The sequence below is a fragment of the Triticum dicoccoides genome, unplaced genomic scaffold (assembly GCF_002162155.2).
Source record: "Triticum dicoccoides isolate Atlit2015 ecotype Zavitan unplaced genomic scaffold, WEW_v2.0 scaffold5622, whole genome shotgun sequence".
Classification (NCBI taxonomy): domain Eukaryota; kingdom Viridiplantae; phylum Streptophyta; class Magnoliopsida; order Poales; family Poaceae; genus Triticum; species Triticum dicoccoides.
The window spans coordinates 115,426-124,040 of record NW_021282158.1 but is presented as its reverse complement, the minus strand read 5'-3'; positions in this window follow the sequence as shown (position 1 = coordinate 124,040).

Genomic DNA, 8,615 nt, shown 5'->3' with positions numbered 1-8,615 from the left:
GCGTATATTGACATGTCAATTGACTTTTAGCCAAACAAAACTGCCGAATCCAGCTTGCATAACATGAACATAAATAAAAAATATATAAAAGGAATCAGTATTAAAAGGAGATGAGAAGTATGCCTGAAAGGGTAAAATATTAAGATGGATTAGCATGAATGGAAAACAAACCTGAGCTATCACTGCAAGACATCCCTATACACAATATATTGGTGTTTTTATGTGAGGATGTCATCGGCCTATGAGCACCCTTGTCTGTCAACAGTTCCAAAACCAGGAAGAGGGTTCAGTTAAAAACAACACATACTTCAATACCTACAGTTCAAGATCCAAATGCCCTTAAGAATTTCTACTACTCCTGATCCAAATGTGTTACCAACTTGCTCAAATAGGTCGTTACTTATGTTTGGACCTGAATATCGTGAACGAATATTTGAAACTGACAAAAGTTCAATCAAGAATTTTGGCCCTGAACGATATTGACGAATAGAAAGTTATAAGGATCAAGTTTTAGAGAATCAGAGATCAATATGTCGCCGGTTGACCTCAGTTGCACAATGTAACTTACACAGCCACAAATTGACAGGCTGCCCTGTCAGCCAGCGTTCGCCTAAAACAGGTTTCTACATAACCGATCCATTCAACGCTTGCAGACAAATCCCATAAGAAAAACATCAAAGCATGGAGTAAAGTGAAGACCTTTTATTTTCTTTCAGTTTAACGCTAATAAAATTATGTGTTCTCATAGTTTAAGGAAAACGATTTTCAGTTTCTATGATCAAGAACAAAATTAGTTATTACCTTGAAATGCTCTCCTGCGGGTACTATATAAGACTAACTTAAGATATGGAAGAGTCATTTACCTTCATAAAGGAGGGATTTCGCGAGACAAAGTTCTCCCACTCTGCTCTATCAGTTTTACATCCTGATTCACATCGACATCGGAAAATGTATCTGAACCCTTATGAAAGCTTCAGATTTAAATTAACATGGGATGCGTAACACCTTGAGTTCTGGGATCAGATGTCCATACCTTGTCAAGGATTAACTCAATATAGTTTCTGTCACAAGAGCAATAAGCATCGGTTTGACTTGTACACAGCTTCAGTAGAAACTATGTCACCTGATCCTTGATTCGCTCAGAGTCAGACAATAAAGGTGCAGATTTGGAACAAGTCAGACAATCCACACACTGGAATCTGCAATTAAAGATGGAAATAAGGTCACTCAAATCATGGCAAGGAATTGAATTTTGACATCCACACACCATCAATGGACAAATACCTTCACATGAGGGATGGGAAAGTGTCCGGACATCCCGGAGGCACAGGACACAGCCACATCAATCTCGCCAGATCCAAGTCCGACCACCGCCCCAATCCTGCTCGCGGTGTGGCCTCATCCGCTCCCAGCGCTGCGGCAAGTTACGTACCCGTCGGTCGCCGCACGAGGTCGAGGAGTAGCTGCATGCCTGCACCGCCGTGCGGCACTTTGAGGTCCTCCTCAGTGATACAATGAGCGCCGTCAGCGTCGGCTACGGTTGCGATGAGGGTGTGAGAGGAGTCGATGATCCTGTGTTCAGGGCGCGGCCGAGCACCTGGAGCGTTGCACGGCCGGGGGAGGTCTCGGGGACGGCGTCTGCGCGATGGGCGACTGCTCGAAGTCGCTGCCGCGGGCGGGCCTGGGTTTGGAGAGCGATTCGTGAGCCGAAGATTAGGAAGATGATTCGTGAGGGTTAGTTGTGCACCCGATGTTTCCCGTATATTGCATATTGTTTTTTTCCTATGGCAGCTGAACCAATGCGGCCGCGAACGACAGAGTTTCGTCTGCTCCCCCTATTTGTTAAACGTACTTTTGGGGATATTTGTTATTTTATGTTGACGGTTGATTAAAATAAGTGGACCTAATTGTGAGGCTATGCTTATGTGGTGTTGTTGTGCGTACATTACGCTGGGTGCATTTAGTGATGAATAGGTTTGCTTGTTTAATAGTAGTAGAGAAAAGAAAAACAGCATCATGGGATCGCGCGTGACGTGATTATAGGAAGCCGACGGTATAAAATCTAGCACGTTCCAAAACAACACTTGCCTGATTTGTTGGACGAGAAAATCACGGCCCAACATTTCTCCCATGATGCGAAAATCACGGCCGAGCGTTTCATGAGTGCCTGCGTGCGTGCGTGCGTGCTCTGCTGAAACTGTTGCCATGACCAAGAACTTGCGAACGGCGGCAGTGCACGCACGGCATCGACGGCGAGTGGCGGAAAGAGGCTATGGGGCACGAAGAGGAGAACAAGGAAGGTGAGGGCAAGCTCGGGGACACTGTGGTTCACTCAGCGGCTGCCCGTGACCGCGACGATGACTGCGTTTCTCGGTCTGCTCGGTTAAAAACCGAACCGGACCGACATTTTCTCGGGCCTGATTTTGCAGACCGGACCGTCCAATTTATGTAGCGGGCCAGGACCGAGCGGGCCAAGACCAAGCGGGCCACGAGCGGGATTTTCGGCCTGCTTGGTATGACCACCCTGAGCCAAGAGAGGAAAATGAACAAGCTCTCGTGGCCTTTACAATGGTTGTCGGCTGGGAGCTCTCGATCCGTCCAAGGAGCAACTTGCTTGTAAACAAGGGGCTAAACTGCCTCATTTCATCGTCAGCCAAACTAAAACAAAGAAACAGCAATTACCACCGGATAATTAAGAAGCCCTAAGATAATCTATAAAAAATGAAAACCTCAATAAAAGACAAGTCAGATCTTTTCATTAAATAAACAGAGACAAGAGGCAGCTAGATTGCGCACAATTGATAACTACACCCTCTGTTTCTAAATGTAAATCTTTTTAGAGATTTCAATATCAAATATTGTCTTTGGAAGCCGAGCTCCATGTAGCTCGGTTTTGAAAAATACAAATTTTGTCAAATTTCGTATTTTCTACGTTTAAAAAAACTCTGAGAAAAACCACAGAGATACATGAAGGCATAATACACATGTGTGTAAATTTTCATGGCAAAATACGTTGAAATGAGGGTTGTGCAAAAAAGACAAATCTGAGACTTTTTAACAAAGGATACTATTCGTCCTTCCAGACCATGCATTTGTCTTTTTTGTACAAGTCGCATTTCAACGTTTTTCATCCTAAAATTTTACGCATGTACACATAATATCCTTGTTTACTTGTACAAAAATTTTCAGTTTGTTTTGAAATAAAAAACTTTGATTTTTGATTTGTTTAAAAAAAATGCCTCCATAGAGACCGGGAGCCAAACATCCATTCTCTTTCAATACGGACTACATACGGATGTATATAAACATAGTTTAGAGTGTAGGTTCACTTATTTTGTTTCATATGTAGTTTATATTGGAATCTCTAAAAAAACTTATATTTAGGAATGGAGGGAGTAATTAAGAACAGTGGCAAGGCTAGCTCGTATTAGGCCTAGGGCTATGCTAGCTTGAGTGATGCACCTTGGATGATTTTGAATATTTTGTAAGAAAGAATGGCAAAGGATATTATTGTTAGGCTAGGGCTATAGCCCCCGTTGTTATAGGCCTGTCTTCGCCACTGATTAAGATGATCATTCTCCAGTTCAAGAAAACAGAGACATGAGTCAAAACAATTGACAAACATTTCAAAACGATGGCCTAGATGACATGTAATTTTTAGCGCTCACGGTAACCATTTAAGCCCAAAACGATGGGCAAGAGGAAGACAATCCACGTTTTTTATGAGCAAAGGAAGACCATCCTCTCCTTTTTTTTTCTTTTTTTTCGTGGGAAAATTTCCGATCTACTCATTATCAATCATGGCAGTACAACAAACACAAATATTAATAATAAAAAAAGATACATCTAGATTCGTAGATGACCTAGCAACGACTACAAGCACTGAAACAAGCGGAAGGCATGTCGTCGTCATCACTTCTCCCTCGCGGGGCAAAACTTGTCTTATACAATTGGAAATATCTAAGAAGGCACCCGAGTTGATATGCAAGCTAGAGAAGATCTTTGTGCCAGACTTCTTTACTCTGATGACACATCTCATTTTGCACCTCGCGAATGAGGTATTGTTGGCGGGGCCTCTGCAGAATCATTGCGAAGCTGCAGAGTAAATATCGAGCACGCCTCTCTGACTCTCCCCCACCCAATCCCCGCCGCCCACACCTCGTCGATGAGCGCCGCTCCGTTCCCGCACCCTCACCCGCGCCGATATGGCAAGATCATGTGGTCATCGCTCCCTGCCCCCCATCCGGAGCACGGGTCCACGCCGCCATGAGCATGGGGCCGCCCCATCTGCCTATTACCGCCACGGCACTTCCTCCAGCCAGGCCACCCATCTGCCTCTCGCGGTCGCCAGGCTGGCTTCCCCGAGCTCCCTCCGCCACCGCCACTAGAGAGGCCATCCGTGTGTCTGCATGGCGCCGACATCCACCAGAACTTCAGGAAAAGAGAGACATGGGGCAGATCAGTTAGCACATATTTCAAATGCACATCAAAATGACTTGGTAATTTTGGTATCACAATAAATCCTTCTTTTCGAAGGGGCATCGACACTTTGATAGAAGCATATATTTCATGCAATAATGTAACAATCATAGCTTCTTGATTACATTTTTATGCATCAACAACGAAAAATAGTAGGCTCATAGTAGATCCAATTCATACGTACCGCATGTCGTGATGATACAAATATCTAGAAAATTAAGTAGCACCAGCTCACTCAACATCGCTCTCACATGAAAGGTCAATCGTTCACAACATAACCTTCTAGTGATGGAAAGAAGGCATGCGGAACAAGACTTTGTTTGAGCTGCAATTGAGTTGGATGGACGCTTTTGTGATGGAAAGTGGCGACCAACTTGCTATCCATGTCAACCTGAAGTAGCCACACGGCAAATCTGACCAGCACAAGCAATTCACCATCCGCGTCCACAACCACCACATCCCAAAAATCATCATCATCCTGATTTTCACACAACGCCCTGACCTCCGTAACCGGCAATTTAATGTGGCACTTTAAGATCCAGTCCTCGCTTTCATACTCCTGCAGCAGCCAGATATCAATGATTGTATTTGCATCATTACAGCTGAACATACCGAGCATACCATCCATCTCAAACAGGTTACCGCACACGCTAGGAAAAACCGGAGCGTGCATCAGCTGGAATGACTCGATTGTGGTGTCGAATACCGTTATCATGTTGCTATCGCTCCCATGTTGCATTGGGTCCCAATGCAAGCAACCACGGAATAGCACAAATGTACTGCTCAATTTCATTGGATCGGTATTTGCAGACTCGATGTTCCTTGGCAGTTGGCGAGAGCCCAATAATAAGACGTGATAACCAATTTGATGCCTATCCAATTTGGTGCGGGTATGAGAAAGAAAAGTTTGATTTGTGGATTCCCAAGAGTACATGAGTAGTCCGTACTCACCGGTGGGCGGGTGAGGGTACATTCCCAAGAGGCTGGAGCCAGTGAGCATAGGGAGCTGAGCAAACTGACGAGTTGACGGGTTGCAGATGGCGAAGAAGAGGCACATGAAGGAGAGGACTAGGAGGCCGTCACAGGAGGCCTCCGGACGGACGAGCACGTGGTCAAGTCGTGCAACGGACTGGAGCTGGTCCGCGGCAGCGAGCCCTGCGCGGTGGTCGAAGGGGATGATGTCTATGGACTTGACTTCGTCGCCTACGCAGCAGTAGCCGTAGAGGATGGGGAGGGAGGGCTGGCGGCCATGGTGGAAGAGGAGGAAGTCACGGGCGGCGGTGACGCGACGCCAGGAGCAGCAGATGGCGCGGCAGCGGAGGAGGGATTTGGTGTCGAGGCGGACGAGGATCTCACATATGACGATATCATCTGGGAGGCCGCGGAGGAGAGGCGTGGCTCCTAGTCTTGCGGCCTCCGTCATGGTCGTCTCCGGCTGGCAGCTGCTCCCATCCAGGTGGAGATGCGTTTGTGGGGGCGGCGGAGGGGGATACGCTTAGCTCGTTTTTCTTTAGAATAGAAAATAGAGATAAATACACCCACGGTCACTGTAATTGAGTTGAAAGCACGATTCGGTCAGCCAACTTCGAAATACGCTCGTTATGGTCACTGAATACGACGAGACGTAAATATACGGTCACTGTAGCGCGTATGCGGCGCGTACAGGCCTAGTTTGACCAACCGTTGACCGCCACGTAGTGCTCTCTCATTCGGCCAATGATTAATGGAGGGGTTTTCTGTAAAATGACCAAAATCCCAAACTCTCCATCTCAAATCCCTAACCCGCGGCGCCCCTCTCAAATCCCCCTCGCCCCCTCCGCTTCTCCTTCCAGCCTCCGTTGCTCTGCTCCGCCACCACTGTCGCCGCCGGCGAATCGGGCTGCCGCGAGCTCGTTCTTCTCTGCTTCTTTCCCCCGCAAGGTCTGGCAGTTATGTCTGCCGCAAGCTCGTCGTCCTCTGCCGTCCGCCGGCGGGCGTTGGCGCTGCCGCTGATCCGCTGCGGAGGCTGCAAGGAGAAGGTGCGCATGTACATCTCCACCACTGAGAAGCACGACGGCTGGGTCTTCTACAAGTGCCAAAATCATGGGGTTAGTTCTTCGATTTCATATCCTTTTCATGGGGATAGATCCAAAGATTGGAGTTTTTTACCTTGGCTTGTCTTTTTGGGATAGGTGAGTTGTGAGTTTTGGCGTTGGGAATTGGAGTACGTGGAGTACCTCGTGGATAATAAGTATCTGGTTGGTGATGCCGCTGTGGATGCTATTGGTGCGGCTGAGGAACGCAGGGAGGAACTTCTAAAAGCACAAGAGATTACCTACATGAATGGATCAACAAGCTGGAACAAGAAGGCCAAGAGAGAGATGCTCATGAGTGGCAATGTCATGAGTGACAATGTCATGACCAGGCAGCAAGCTGCTACACTGCTGAAGATTGGTACAGAGCTAGTGATGCTCATGAAGTTCCTGCTTGCAGTTGTTGTCATGTTAGGCCTTGGTGCATTGGTGCTATTCATGGTGAAGAAGTGAAGATGTTGAAGATGAAGATGCTGCATTGGTGATGCCAGGTTCATTTTGGCAGTCTGAAGTGGTGGCAGTCCTAGTTAATGTGTTGGCAGTCCTAGTTACGTGTCATGTAATGGTGTAAGCACTGGAAAATGCTATGTTGAACCATGTTTATTTTGGTTTAGTCGGATGTAATGGTGTGAAACTTGAAATTCTTTGGTGAACCCTGTGTCATCTATGATGAATATGTTGTTTCTTATATCATTCTGGGTGTGTGATCATTGTTTTGTCCTATTGAAAGGCATTGCTGGCAGAGAAGAACGAGCTGTTGGCATTGTTTAAACACCATCTTTTTGGGATATCTCTCAATGAATGTGACCATTGTTTTCTTATATCATTCTGGCCTAAATTGATCAAAATGGATCAGTAGATAAGGCAGTGATTCAGCACAATTGGCATTGTTTAAACTTGACAATTGGCACAATTCAGCACAATTGCCAAAATTGACCAAATATGCATCCATCATTCTGGGTGCCAAACTGACCAAATGGCAAACTTGACAAACATGCCAAACTGACCAAATGGCAAATCATTCAAATGACAAACTTGACATGCCAAACTGACCAAACTTGCCAAACTGACATGACAATTTCCATAGACATGTATAGTTGCATCAAAACTTGATAGTAAATAAGCAAACTGACATGATAACCAAATAAGTCTTACAGGAGATAGAAAACAAAGTAGCCATGTTTCTTACAGTAGATTGTTGTAGTCACTATGCATCAACATAACCAAAATCAGCAACTTGTTACCATAGATGATCATCTCAACAACACAGGTAAAATGATCATCTAGGTACCAAACACTTCATCTACTACAAACTACCTAAAGATATCAAACATAGAAGATTTGGTAGCCTTGTGTGGAGGATCGGTTTGGTTGTCCAACCAGCTTGACTTTCTTTTTGCAGCAGCCATAGATTGCTCCCTTGCTTTTTGTGCAGCAGCCTTCATCCTCTACTGAGCAGCAACAAGCCTTTTATCAGCTTCTCTTTTGGCAGCAGCAAGCTTCTTCTCCTCCTCTCTTTTGGCAGCAACAAGCTTCTTCTCCTCTTCTCTTTTGGCAGCAGCAAGCTTCTTCTCCTCTTCTCTTTTTGAAGCAGCAATTCTCTTCTCTTCCTCTCTTTTTGCAGCAGCTGCTTCCCTCTGTAGTCTTTTCTCTTCCTCCTTCTTCTCAGCAGCAGCTCTTTGCTCTGCTTCTAGCCTTGCCTTTTTCTCAGCAGCTATTGTTTTCATTGTATCTTGAATAATCTGCCTGGTCTCAGCTTGAACTCTCTTGTTTAGCTCTGCTTGTTCTTTCTTTTTGGCAGCTGTTTGCAATGCAGCCAATCTTCTTCTTTCCGCAAGTTCAACTTTCTTCTGTGCCACTTCATGTTTCCTCCTTGCTGCCTCTTCAGCTCTCCTCAACTCCTCTTCTCTTCTAGATTGTAGAATGGCCTGCTTCCTCTCCTCTAGTTCTCTATCTCTCTGGTTCTTCATGGCCTCCAACTTCTGTGCCAACTCACCTGGCCTAATGATACTGGAACTTGCTTGGCTTCCTTGGCTAGCAGACTGGTTGAGCAACACTTGTGCA